Source organism: Mytilus californianus, unplaced genomic scaffold (genome assembly GCF_021869535.1).
Source record: "Mytilus californianus isolate M0D057914Y unplaced genomic scaffold, xbMytCali1.0.p SCAF_8, whole genome shotgun sequence".
In the NCBI taxonomy this organism is placed as follows: domain Eukaryota; kingdom Metazoa; phylum Mollusca; class Bivalvia; order Mytilida; family Mytilidae; genus Mytilus; species Mytilus californianus.
In genome coordinates, this window is record NW_026262734.1 from 10,700,653 (window position 1) to 10,715,211 (window position 14,559).

At 33.2% G+C, this 14,559-nt stretch overlaps 1 long non-coding RNA gene across 1 annotated transcript; it reads left to right on the forward strand.

Moving 5' to 3' along the window:
* Window positions 1-536: 536 nt before the first annotated feature.
* On the forward strand, window positions 537-10,137 carry LOC127711455 (uncharacterized). The gene is made up of 2 exons (XR_007986709.1): window positions 537-1,512; window positions 8,339-10,137. It is a non-coding gene; the product is annotated as an uncharacterized LOC127711455 (long non-coding RNA).
* Window positions 10,138-14,559: the final 4,422 nt, after the last annotated feature.

Here is a 14,559-nt window from a genome sequence, read left to right on the forward strand (position 1 = left end):
CTCACATGTCCATATATAGCAATGCACAATTTTCGAAAACCCACCCCTAATGATGTCACATAACTTTCAGGATCGGAATCGATCGATGAAATTTTTATGCAAAAATGCTGATCAATATTTGTTCATAGTCATCAGAAATATATTTTTTAAATTCATTTCAGGTTCAGTGATCGTCTGTATAAAATAAAAGTTTAGGTAAATTTAAAGCAGCATAATATGCCATAAATTTCGTCTCGATTTCGATCCTACATGGTTTCACCTGTCCTATCTGTTCTGTTCTGTTCTGGTATATTCCTCCGTTTTATCGGAGCACTCCACTTATCGAATGAGTATTAGAATTTTAAATACTTAACCGAAAAAGCGGATATTTTTATATTTACAATATGAAAAATATGATTTTAAAATAAAATTAGTTAGTTAAAGTGAATAAAATAAAAGTTTATAATGTCTTTGTCTTTTATATTAAAAGATATTAATACAATAAAAAAAAAAAAGAAAAAAAAAATATTATTCACACATCACAAATTACGGCACTTTGATTCACCAATATGAATAAATAAAATTTTTTACAACCTAACGATTTCTAGTCAATAGGTGCCCTGCCAAGGTTAATGTTAAAATTATATAGCATTATCTTTTATGCTGATATTTATAGACTGAACCAGTTAGCTTGGCATCCCATGCAGACTGTTCAGACTATATTTAATATTACTGTTATATTTTCATGTCACTTGATATCACATAAAAGTTGTGTACGCTTCATGTGTAAATGGTAGCATAAATCTTGTGTCTTCCTTTCTATATCTAGCAACTTGTCTATTGGTTGATTACTCATTATGTCTTGTGCTGAGCAGTCTAATATAATTTTGAGTAATAGTTCATTATTAATAACATTTGCTGTACCACCCCTTTCTATTTCTCGTAGCATTTTGAATAATTAATCCATATATCGCTGCCTAACATCAGATAGACTTAAGCAATGTAGTAGGAAATGTTCCAAGGTTTCTTCAGATTCATTGCATAGCTTGCAATTTGGTTGAAAAGCATTTTTACTAAATTTTGCCCTAGCACTTTGGAGCATGTAGGTACCAGTTACTAGCTTACATTTGAATTCTGCCTTTTTTTTTTATGTCATATTGGTTATTTCTAACACATTTCCAAATGTTATGTGGATTATTGACCGGATTTTTTTGAAGAGATAATCAAACCGGAACTAGTTTTATTCTCTTTTTCTTTCAAGATGGCCATGTCAGGAGTTGGACTCGGTGATAGCGTTGTAACCACATATGACACCAAACTGAAAACGAAGCACTTATTAGACGCTTTGGTTCTGAAAATAAATAAGGAAGAAAAGAGGCAAATTGTTACAGAACAGGAATTTGAATGCGGAACCTTACCCTTTGAAGAACTGAAGAAGTTTCTTCCGCCGAAAGAACCAAGATACGTTTTATACGATTACAACTACACCACAGAAAATGGACAAAAACATAGTAAAATTATTCTTGTTTCGTGGTGAGTAAAGTGGGCTACTCTTCTCTTGAAAGCTAGTTTCTGCACAAATACATAGCTCACATTTTCTGACAAAACCGGCATTAGGGAGCTACCATTTGATATTTATGGGGGGCTAGGATGAAAAACTTTGTCCTGCTTTTTTTTTAGTTGTAATTTCTGTCCTGCCTTTTTATTTTTTACTCTATTCGGTCCTGCCTTTTTTTTTACTAGTTTATCCTGATTTTTTTTACACAAATTGTCATCCTGCCTTTTTTTTTTACCAAGTTGCTCATCCTGCCTTTTTTTTTACTCAAAACTCCTGTCCTGCCTATTTTTTCAAATTTCATCCTAGCCCCCCATAAAAATCGAATGGTAGCTCCCTTAACTTCCGGTTTGCAGGTTTGAAGTCCAGCGTGTGTCGTGAAGTGCGAGTCGATATAAATTATGTGGAAAGCATAATTAAAAGGAATCAACATATTCTCATTAAGACTCTTCTGATACACTTAAACTCAAAACGTAGGTTAGAGGCCCATCTTTGATCAATAGACCACGGCCCTACCCTCCCCATATCCCACAGGCACTTGGGACGGTCGACTATCCATTTATAATAGGTGGCTTAAGAATATCACGACCGTCTCCTGATTCACACCCTTTTTCGTACCTTTACTCAATGCAAAAAAATATATCATAACTTATATGAATTGTACATTACTTCTAATATGGGTAGTCTAACTTAAAGTGTTTGTGCCATATCCACATTAATCTTTTGCCCATGGTGTTAGCTTTTTGGCCATTAATATCTAAAATGTAAAAGGTGCTATTATTGCTCACACTGGTTGCAACATGTCTTGATCTGTCCAAAGTCATTCCAGCCCAGGTCCATCTTGCCAGAAGCTGTCAAATCGCCCCAGACCAACTCGCCCCACTTGTTAACAGACAAAAACACTTATAAAATTAATAATAAAAAAAAAAAGAAAAATCAAGTTTGATATATATGTACTGATTGAAATTAGATGATGCTTCATTTCTTAAAATAAAATTGTAGATAGGATATTATTATGTAGTTGTATTTATTTGAAAATAACACTAAAATAGGAGATATTGTAATTTTCTTTCAAATTCAGTGGGAATTAACTCTTTAATGAGTGATTTTGATTAGTGGGGTGAGTTGGCAGAGCTTTGGTAGCACTCCAGTTAGGTGTATAGTTTCAAATTTTGGCCCCTGTGGATTTTTCAAATATGAACGCTAGTGTAAAATAAAATTCTAGTTAGAACCACATTTTGAAGGGATATATGTGACATTTTCATGCCCCTTTTTGCAATATTTTATGGTAAATAATTTTGAAAAAAATGTTGCCTGGATACACAAAAAAGGAATTATATTTCACCATTTTAACTCTTGAAAACCGAATCTATGGAAGATACTGATTACATACACGTATGCACATGTATGACACGAACAGTTGGCTTTATGCATTAGAAAGCTAGGAATAGCAGATGATTAAACATTTTTAGTTCAATTTTAATTTTATTTTCTAACTAGAGTGCTACCTTTATGTATCCGGATAAAAAAATACTTTTCATAAGTGGGGCAAGTTGGTAAAAAATGTTTATATTTGGGAGAGTTGGCAGACCTTTATTCATCAGGATTAACCTACTTTTTAATGGTGGGGTGAGTTGGTAGGCCTAAAATAATCAAGATTAGATTGCATTTCATAAATGGGGTTCATCAATTCATAATCAGCACAAACGTTATGATATTTCTTTCGCAAGTGTAATGCAAATCTGTGCATATGTAATGCACTATATACACCATATGTCTTTGTCTGTTCTATGGTCGGGTTGTTGTCTCTTTGACACATTCCCCATTTCCATTCTCAATTTTATTATATGGTAAGCCCAAATATAGCAGGATTTTACTAATTTTCAGAAGTGGTGCAACTTTGCAGGCTTACATGCTGTTTGATGTAAACCCTTTGCATAAGTGGGTTGAGTTGACATGAATCCTCTGCCCCACATTTAAAAATTAATCCGGCTCCAATTTAAAAAAAATTGCCATCAAGGGATAAAACAGATATAAAGCATAATGTTAATTATGAATTTATATGAGTTCATTTAGGGGGTCAGCTAAGCCCGTTCCCGGGTGTGGGATTTTCTAGATGAATTGAAGACCCATTGGTCATTTTGGTGGCCTTGGGATGTTTTCTGCTCTTTGGTCGGGTTGTCTCTTTGACACAATCCCCATTTCCGTTCTCAATTATATTTGTGTAAACAAAATTATACTAAAAACGTTTATACATGTTTTCCTGAAGCTATTTAGGTTCATCAAAAGGAATTGACAACCCAAAATCTACTCTGTTCAAACAAAACGAAGCATCTCAGAAAGTTTTAAAACACTGCTGGACCTAGAGGCTAGATATATAAAAAGTTATATGTTTTTAGAAAATTAAATACTTACCTGGATATTGATGTGCACTATTTTCAGTCTGCAAAAGATACCAACCGGAGTTTCATTTGATATAGTCCACTTAGTTACATAATTTAAATCAATACAATTCACATCATTTATTATATGAGGGGAGCTTCTTAAACCTCTTTTCAAACTTAGTTTATTTTGGCACTTTCTGCAGTAATGAAAAAAGATGAATAGCGAAATCCTGTTAAGTTTTAAATATTCTGAAACTTAAAAAAATTCAATTTAAAGTTTATTTATGTCCAGCCATGCTCTCAAACTCAAACAGGTGCACAGGTTTGTTTGTATTCAGAGAAGTTTGTAGTGTAAATATGGCAATTTTTGCTAAAAGGTTATAATGAACTTTAACATCAATTAACATTAATCAGTAAATTTTGAATAACTTTGATCTTAACAAGTCTTAACTGTTGTAATAACAAATAGTTTCATACACAACTGTACATGCAGAGTCCCAAGCTGATGCATACAAGCTTTGTTTATGTTTAAAGTTATAAAACCTGTTCTAATTGAGAAATGTTGTTTGATTTGCACATCTATACTGTGTAAGTTCCACTTACCATAAATGAACTCTGTCAATACCTTCAAATTTTTATGCTACCGCCATTGCTGAGGGAGCATTAAGGTTTATCCTTGTCTGTCTGTTCGTACATCTTGTAATTGGTTTCCATTCTTCAACTTTAGTTCCCTTGACCTAATGTTATGAAACTTGTACACAAAGCTTATTACCACAAAACACAGATCAAGTTAGACTTTGAGTGCGGTCACTTTTACCATTCTTAAGTTATGCCCCTTTATAAATGGAAAAATTACTGAATTTATTGTTTCCGTTCTCTAACTTTAGTTTGCCTCAACAAAATGTTATTAAACTTACATGTATACACAGTGCTTATTATCATAAAACACAGATCAAGTTTGAATTTGGGTGGCATCACTTTTAAAGTTTACAGTTCTCTAGTTATGTCCCTTTATAATGTTGCATGCAAGTGGGGGCATCATCTTTATCCCATGGACACTTTCTCCATTTATTTTAATTATTATTCATTATTTTACTATTGGGCTGGAACTACTTGGGACAGATCAACTTGGTGTTTTGAATCTTGTATCATCTAATTTCCACCTATTGTTTATCTGCAGAATGAAAGAAGTATGAATGGGTTCAATCACTTGACATACATGTACATGCAAGATGTTGCAACACAGCCTATTCACATCTGATATCAATGAGAACTATTCAACATAGAAAGGCCTGTCAACTTTCCCAATTTATGGAGGAAGATCTTGCAACAGTGTTGACCAATTTTATTTAGCCTCACAGTACCCAAGTTGCACCCATTTTGCATTTAAAAAAACAGTGGAAATCTTATAATTTTTGTCTCGCCCAGTGAGACGATGAATACGGCGTCAACAATTGTTAAGTTTTCTGCTTAAGTTAGTTTGATAGGAACTACTTGTGAAAGATCATTGATATTTAAAACAAAGTTGCACTACTATCAGTACATATCAGTTTGACGACTATTTTGAGGCCCTGCCCCCCTAGGATATGGTCAAATGACTTTGAATTAATAGGCAATTTTCAATGTTAAGTTTTCATCTTAAGTTAATTTAATACAGGGTTGGCAAAGTATTACCAGGGCAGGAAAACCCAGGGTTTTCCATAGCTGGGCAATATTCCCAGAACTTCCAGACAATAAGTGTATGGATCTCTCTGAATTTATATCACAAGTTTCCATACCACAAAGGGATGGCTAGGATTGGCTTTTGGGGGTTATGGCTCCAACTGTTTAGGAATTAGATGCAACAAGGGGAAAAACAAGGGTTTCCTGGTTAATGAGGGTGGTAAAGGGTTATTTTCGTGCAACGTGTTGTGCCATTTTTATTTCACGTGCAGCCGTGAAAAATGTATGTATTCACCTTGTTTCGTGAAATCGGGAAAAGAGATCAACTTTCAAGATTTTTTTGTATTGTTCGTTCATCGTGAAATGGCAATTTTATTTCGCGTTCTTCCGGCTATGCCTCAGGGCAATAGTTTCACCTCTGGGACAATAAACATGATAAACTTACTATTCCTCTTTTACCCAGTCAATAAGTATAAAATTTACATTTGATACAGATAACCATTGAGAGTCATTTCTAGAAGATTGAAAATTAAGTTTTTTCCTTTTCTACACTCATTTTATTGAGGCAGAATACATGTTTTGCACATTTTAGGATACCTCGTTAATTTCCAAGCTTTGTTTGAATAATCCAAAAGAACTTATAAATTAAAATACTATGTCTTTATTTAATGTATTGCATTTGTGATTAATCACTAATTATAAATCCTCTTTAAAATTCAGGTTAGTATTTCATATTACCAGTATTTCCCACTGGGCTTGGCAATTCTCATAAAACCCAGGTTTTTGCCAACCCTGATTTGATAGGATCTACTTGAGAAAGATCAATAATATTTTGTATGAAGTTGCATTACTATTAGTTCATATCAGATTGATGATTATTTGAGGCCCTGCCCCCTAGATCAGGGTCAATATTAAGTTTTCTGCTCAAGTTAGATTGATAAGAACTACTTACAATACTAGACTACTAGTCAAAGATATGTTCTATTAAGTTACATTATTGTCTGTACATCTCAGTTCATCAGCCATTTCGAGGCCCTGGCCACTAAATCATGGTCCAGCGAATTAATAACATAAGCAATGTTGCTGTCCATCAGATTGCCTTTTTCTGAATTTTATGCCGACAACCGAGACATATTCTGTGTCAACAGTTTATTTTTTATAGAGACTGAATAATTTGTATTTTTATAACTTGCTATTATACATGTCTTTCCACATAGCTAAATATATTTGAATATGCACAAAACGGTCACATAATATATCAACTGATGAAGTATCCAGAAAAAAAAGTAAAATTAATGGAAAACGAGTCATGACAGTTGATATTAAAAATCCAGCCAAGCCTGTAAAAGTGCTGTCAGACCTGTAAAAATCATCTATACAAGCCAATAGAAACTAACTAAAATTTTCACAAAATTCATCCTCTGGCCTGTAGACTTTAAAGTTTATCATGAAGACTGTTAAAGTCATTTTGAATGTTCTTATTTCTATTTTTATTATAAATTAAAATTAATAAACAGTGATTTACAATGATTTATTAGTACATAAGATAAAAAATGTTTCGTCCCTGGCAAGGAAACTCATCAGGTGGTTTTTGCACCGAGTATCATGAGTATAGCATTGCAATCATTACATTTTGCACGGGTTTTGTTGTTGTCTTATATTGTACAGAAGTTCCAAATAGGGTCTTCAGGTTTCAGTTTGGTGCTTAAGGTCAAGGTGGTTGTACTGTGTGTATGTAAATCATGTAAATATTGAGTATGTAAAGGTAAAATTTATACTACATTATATATTTTTTGGTTTAAAACATAAATTACAGTTCAGCCATAAGAGTAAAGGTCCTTCATACCTTCCATTTCCAGCATAAAGATGATTTTTGTCTCACATTTAATAGACAGGAAATATTTTATTGTTTAAGTGAGTCTTCAAATATCACTTTTATTACTTTCAACCATGTTTTGTCATCATTTATTAGGGGCTGTTGTTTTTATAGTAATTAAATGTTCAGACCTAGCAATGCCAGGCGGTAGGTAATAAGACACCTGTAACTTCATTTACCTGTAGTTTTATGTACCTATAAAAATTATGCATTTTCAATAAAAAATATCTTGATTGAAAAATGTTGTAATAATTAATTTGTCAATTCTTTATATATATCTAAAATATGCAATGTCACAACTTATAAGGACTAAACTAGTAGGTATAAGTGTTAAAAATAAATAAAACACATCACATTTATTCATTTATATCAGCTGAAACATGCCAAAAGATAAAAGTTTAAGATATCTTACTTTTTATCATTTTTTTACTTCAATAAATAGTAAAAACCACCATGAAAATTTCAATCGACCAGTATTTTCCAGTATTGACCACTTGAGGAGTATTGTCCGGAAAACCAGGGGCGGTATTTACCGCCCAACCTTGCAGGTTATGTATAAATTAAGGACTTTCACTCTGTCAATACGTTATATATGGAACTGTTAGATTATATTGACACTTGGAACTCCTTCCTCTGTCAATATAATCTGAACAGGTCGATATATAAAGTCTTGACTTTGTCAAAAGTCCATAATTGATAAGTATCAACCTTACCAAATTGTATAATATTAACTTGCATGTACAATGTAATAGATTATCTTATTCTAAGGATTCAAGCTGAACCTTTTTTATGATTTTGTTCAGTGATTATTATTTTACAGAATCTATACATGTATACAATGTAAATGATGTTTTTAATTTAAACTTATTACTTTGTTTTCAGGAGTCCAGATGAAGCTCCAATGAAAGAAAAGATGATATATGCATCCAGTAAAGACGCTGTAAAAAAGAAATTACAGGCTATAAAAATAGAAGTGCAAGCAAATGACCTGGGTGATTTAGACGAGGCAGATATTGAAGCTAAATTGAAAACAATTTAGGAACTGTATTGACTGCATTGTGTATAAAACTTTCAAACATAGCTCTTTCTTTATGAATCATAACTTTACTGCTTAATGAACAAACTTTGTGTCACTAACAAGTGGCAGTGCAGTTATTCAAATTGGTGCACTCATTGACTGTTGCCATGGAAATGCCACTTCCTTTAAAGTACATCAAGAAATATCAGCTTTCGTTTATCCTGCTTCAGTTAGCCGAGTTTGTGTGGTGAAACATTTGTGTCAGTTTGTTTGCAAGGAGTTTGACCCAGAGAACTTTAAATCGTGATGAATAAAATTTGTTTCGTTTAAATTGTTTGTGAAACTGTGTTAAAAGGAAAATTAAGACTTGAACATTGAATTAATTAATGTTTGTTATTTAAATATTGTTTTTACTGTACAGTCATTTTTATATGTATGTTGAAGATAGGATTGTCAGTTTAAGACATATCTGGTATGAACAGGAATACGTCCGCACAAGGGAAAATTTGTCAAATGATGAGATTGCCATGAACAATAATAGATAAAAACAGACAAAAACAGTGTAGGAAATACACAAGATTTTCTACAAATTTTTGTATAAATGCCAATTTACAAATATCAAAAGTATAATTAAACTATAAAATGCTGAACAAAGAAAAAAATTTCCCTCCCTCTCTTTTGTAAAATGTTTTCTATACATGCTAATCTTTGCTGATACATTTAATGAATTTGAATGTTTGTTTTTTGTTTTTATTTTGCACAAAATCATTTGATATAATGTAACTTGTTTTTCTTTATAATTGTTGATGACATTTGTTAGTACTTTGGCAACAGTCATTTTCTGTTTCTGTCAGAAATAAATTGTAGAACAGGTCTTTTTAACTGAAGACAAGTTCCAGTATTCCAATGTGAATTATAAAGAAGAAATAAGCCTCCCACCTCATTAACTTTGTTTTGAATTTGTTAAGCTGTCCAGTGATGGTTATTTTGTATGGCCTAATGTGAATTACTGTTTATTTTCACAGAATTATAGTGCTTAAATATCATATCATAATGTCCACGACATATGTGGATAGACTTTCAGGGTTGTATCATCTCAATAGCCATTATCTTAGAAAAGAGGGATAGACTTCTGTTATTTATAGCATTAATCATTTGCCACTGGACATTAAGTAAACATCGATCGATCAATTAATCTGTAATTTAAAGGGTTTGCTTGAACAAATCATAACAGGAAAATTTAATAAAACAATGGTATTGAATTTTTATTTTATTAAAAATATTTATGTAAAAAGACAAAGCAAAATTGAAACGTTGAATATTTCTAAAAAATCTCTATTTGAAATTATCTCTACATGTGTTTTGTGTAAAACAAAAGTTGTTCAAACAACAAGAAATCAGTTAATATTAAAGCTAGTCATTATGATATGTGTATTTTATGTGAACAATCAAAATATATAATGTCTGTGTTTGTTTGTTAGGACCTACTAAGCCAAAGGTAGTATAGAAATCTCTCTCTCTCTCACATAGAAATGACACAACCCTGTGATGGAGCCTCTATTTTGTAATTTATTTTTGATAGAATGGAAGGAAGCAGGATACTATAATCTGTTTAACAAATAATGGGACAATTAATAATCAATAAAACTTTTGATACTTCTTATGTAGTATGTTTATCTTGCCTCCTTAAAACAAATTGATCCAGGATTTAGATTTTACTTTACACCATTGTTGTTAAAATGTTGTTTAATGGTATTTATTTCCTCATTGAAGTTTAGGATGAAGAATGGGGATGACCGTATGGACAAACATGTTGACAGCTAGATCTCCTCAACAAGAAGTCAGACTTAACTGGACTTTATTTAATGGCCCATAGGACCATGTGAGCTTTTCTCATCACTTGTCATCCCTCGTCATCATCTGTTAACTTTTACAAAAATCTTTTCCTCTGAAACTACTGGCCAGGGCCAAATTTAACCAAACTTGGTCACAATCATCATTGTGGTATTTAGTTTAAAAGATGTGTCCGATGACCCCGCCTGCCAACGAAGATGGCCGACATGGCTAAAAATAGAACACAGGGTATATTATGCAAGTCTATTATTTGGAAAACCGTTATAGAGAAAATCTGACAAGGGCAGAAATATTCATCAAAACTATCAGGTGACTTCTTACAGGAGTTGTTGCCCTTAAATGACAAATTTTTTTTTTTTTTTTTTGCCTGTTATCTTGAAAATTTTAAAAGATGGAGAGAAACTTTAAATAGCAAAAATGATCAGCAAAACCAGTTCTACAAATAAGTCCAAACAGTGGAAATGGTCAGTTGACCCCTTATTAGAGTTGTTGCTCTTTGATGATGATTTTTACAAATTTTTAGCTCACCTGGCCTAAAAGGCCAAGTGAGCTTTTCTCATCACTTGGCGTCCGTCGTCCGTAAACTTTTACAAAAAATCTTCTCCTCTGAAACTACTGGGCTAAATTTGACCAAACTTGGCCACAATCATCATTGGGGTATCTAGTTTAAAAAATGTGTCCGGTGACCCGGCCAACCAACCAAGATGGCCGTCATGGCTAAAAATAGAACATAGGGGTAAAATGTAGATTTTGGCTTATATCTCTGAAACCAAAGCATTTAGAGCAAATCTGACAGGGGGTAAAATTGTTCAGATGAATCTGACAACCCGTTGTTGAGTTGCTGCCCCTGAATTGGTAATTTTAAGGAAATTTTGCCGTTTTTGGTTATCTTGAATATTATTATAGATAGAGATAAACTGTAAATAGCAATAATGTTCAGCAAAGTAAGATCTACAAATAAGTCAACTTGACCAAAATGGTTAGTTGACCCCTTAAGGAGTTATTGCCCTTTATAGTCTTTTACAAAAATCTTCTCCTCTGAAACTACTAAGACAAATTTAACCAAACTTGTCCACAATCACCATTAGGGTATCTAGTTTAAAAAATGTGTCTGATGACCCCGCCCGCGAACCAAGATGGCCGACATGGCTAAAAAATAGTACATAGGGTAAAATACAGTTTTTGGCTCATATCTCTGAAACCAAAGCAATTAGAGCAAATCTGACGGAAATAAAATTGTTCATAAGGTCAAGATCTATCTGCCCTGAAATTTTCAGACCAATCAGGCAACACGTTGCTGGGTTGCTGCCCCTGAATTGGTAATTTTAAGAAATTTTCCAGCTTTTGGTTATCTTGAATATTATTATAGATAGAGATAAACTGTAAACAGCAATAATGTTCAGCAAAGTAAGATCTACAAATAAGTCAACATGACCAAAATTGTCAATTGACCCCTTAAGGGAAATATTTTCCACTGTAACTACTGGGCCAAGTTCATCATAGATAGAGATAATTGTAAGCAGCAAGAATGTTCAGTAAAGTAAAATCTACAAACACATCACCATCACCAAAGCACAATTTTGTCATGAATCCATCTGTGTCCGTTGTTTAATATGCACATAGACCAAGGTGGGCGACACAGGCTCCTTAGAGCCTCTAGTTTGCATTTTTGCCTTGTATCTTAAAAATTATAATAGATAGATAGAAACTTAAATAAGCAAAAATATTCAGTAAGACAAGATCTACAATCAAGACAATATGGAGGAAACCGTCAAACAACTCCTTATTGGAGTTGTTGCCATTTAATGACGATTTTTACCCTTTTTTTATTTTGCCTTATATGATAAAAATTATAATATATAAGTACCGGTAGACACTTTAAATCACAAAAATGATCAGCAAGGCAAGATCTACTATCAAGTCAATTTTGCCAATACAGTTAGTAGACTTTCACTCTTTATAGGAGTGATTGTCCTTAAATGAGGGTTTTTTTAACCTTCTTGTGTTTTGAGCAAAAAAGATAGAAACTAAACAGACTATTTTAAAATAATCAGCAATACAAGATCAACAAAATAGAGATTTTTGTCATGCATTCTGTTCTCGTCTACAATGTTGGAGAGTGTCCTTTGTTGAATATGCACATAGACCAAGGTGAGAGACACAGGCTCTTTAGAGCCTCTTAGTTTTTAGCTCACCTTTCCGAAGGAACTGTGAGCTTTTGCCATCACTTGGCGTCCGTCTGGTGTAAACTATTTCAAACATCTTCTCCTCTGAAACCACTGAACCAATTCCAACCAAACTTGAGTTGAATGATGCTTAGGGTATCAAGAATAAAGTTTGTGTTCTATTTACTGTTTCGTCAAATAACATGGCCTCCATGGCTACAAATAGAACATAGGGGTAAAATGAAAAAAATATTTTGCGTCGTATAAAGCTATCATGTCGTCGTCTGCGTCGTCCAAAGATGCATTTAGTTTCCGGACAATAACTTTAGTTTAAGTGAATGGATCTCTATGAAATTTTACCATCAGGTTCAATACCACAAAAGGAAGGTTGGCACCAACAATTGAGGAATTAGGGGCCAAAAATAAGCATTTTTGTAACTTCCAGACAATAACTTGTGTGTTAGTGTATGAATCTCTCTGACATTGTACCACAAGGTTCCATATCACAAAGGGAATGCTGGGATTGATTTTGGTTGTAATTTCCTCAAAATTTTAGGAATTAGGGGCAAAAAAAGGGGCAAAAAAAAAGCATTTTTCTAGTTTCATGACAATAACTTGTGTGTAAGTGTATGGATCTTTCTGAAATTGTACTACAAGGTTCGATATCAGAAAGGAAAAGCTAGAATTGAGTTTGGGGGTAATTGCCCAAAACGTTTAGGAATAAGGGGCCAAAAATAAGCATTTTTCTAGTTTCCAGACAGTAACTTGTGTTCAAGTGTATGGTCTCTCTGAAATTGTACTGCAAGGTACCATACCACAAAGGGAATGCTGGGATTGAGTAAGGGGGTATTTGCCTCAAAATTTTAGGAATTAGGGGCCAAAAAGGGGCAAAAAACAAGCATTTTTCTAGTTTCAGGACAATAACTTGTGTGTAAGTGTATGGATATTTATGAAATTATACTACAAGGTTCCATATCACAAAGGGAAAGCTGGGTTTGAGTTTGGGGGTAATTGCCCCAAACGTTTAGGAATAAGGGGCCAAAAAACAAGCATTTTTACAGTTTCCAGACAATAACTTGTGTTCAAGTGTATGGATCTCTCTGAAATTTTACTGCAAGGTACCATTCCACAAAGGGAAGGCCGGGATTGAGTTTGAGGGTAATGAATCATTAGGGGGTTCAAAAAATTGAAGGGGGGGGGGGGCCATTTTTGTTTTCCTTTTTTTTTTTTATGCCCCCGCCGTAGCGGTGGGGACATTAAGTTTTACCTCTTGTCCGTCTGTACGTCCAAAAATTGGTTTCCGTTCTCTAACTTGAGTTTGCCTCAACCAAATGTTATGAAACTTATACACAATGCTTATTACCACAAAACACAGATCTAGTTTTAATTTTAGTGGATCACTTTAACTGTTCTAGAGTTATGCCCCTTTATAAATGGAAAAATTGCCAAATTTTAGTTTCCTTTCTCTAACTTAAGTTTGCCTCAACCAAATGTTATGAACCGTATACACAATGCTTATTACCACAAAACACAGATCAAGTTTGAATTTCGGTGGTGTCACTTTAACCGTTCTAGAGTTATGTCCCTTTATAAATGGAAAAATTGCAAAATTTTTTGTTTCCATTCTGTAACTTTAGTTTGCCCCAAACAAACAATTATGAAACCTATACACACTATTCATTACCACAAACTAAGATCAAGTACCAATTTTTTGTTTCCGTTTTATAACTTTAGTTTGCCTCAACCAAATGTTATAAAACTTATACACAATGCTTATTACTACATACTACAGATTAAGTACAAAATTTGGTGGTGACACTTTTACCATTCTTGAGTTATGTCCCTTTTTAAAAAAAGATTGCTGAATTTTTCGTTTCCGTTCTCTAACTTAACAATGTTGTTTGTCTCAACCAATTGTTATAAAACTTATACACAACCGTTCTAGAGTTATGCGTGTTTACAAATAGAAAAATTGCTGAATTTTTAGTTTCTGTTCTCTTCTTAAGTTAGCCTCAACCAAATGTTATGAGACTTACACACAATGCTTATTACCAAAAAACTCAGAT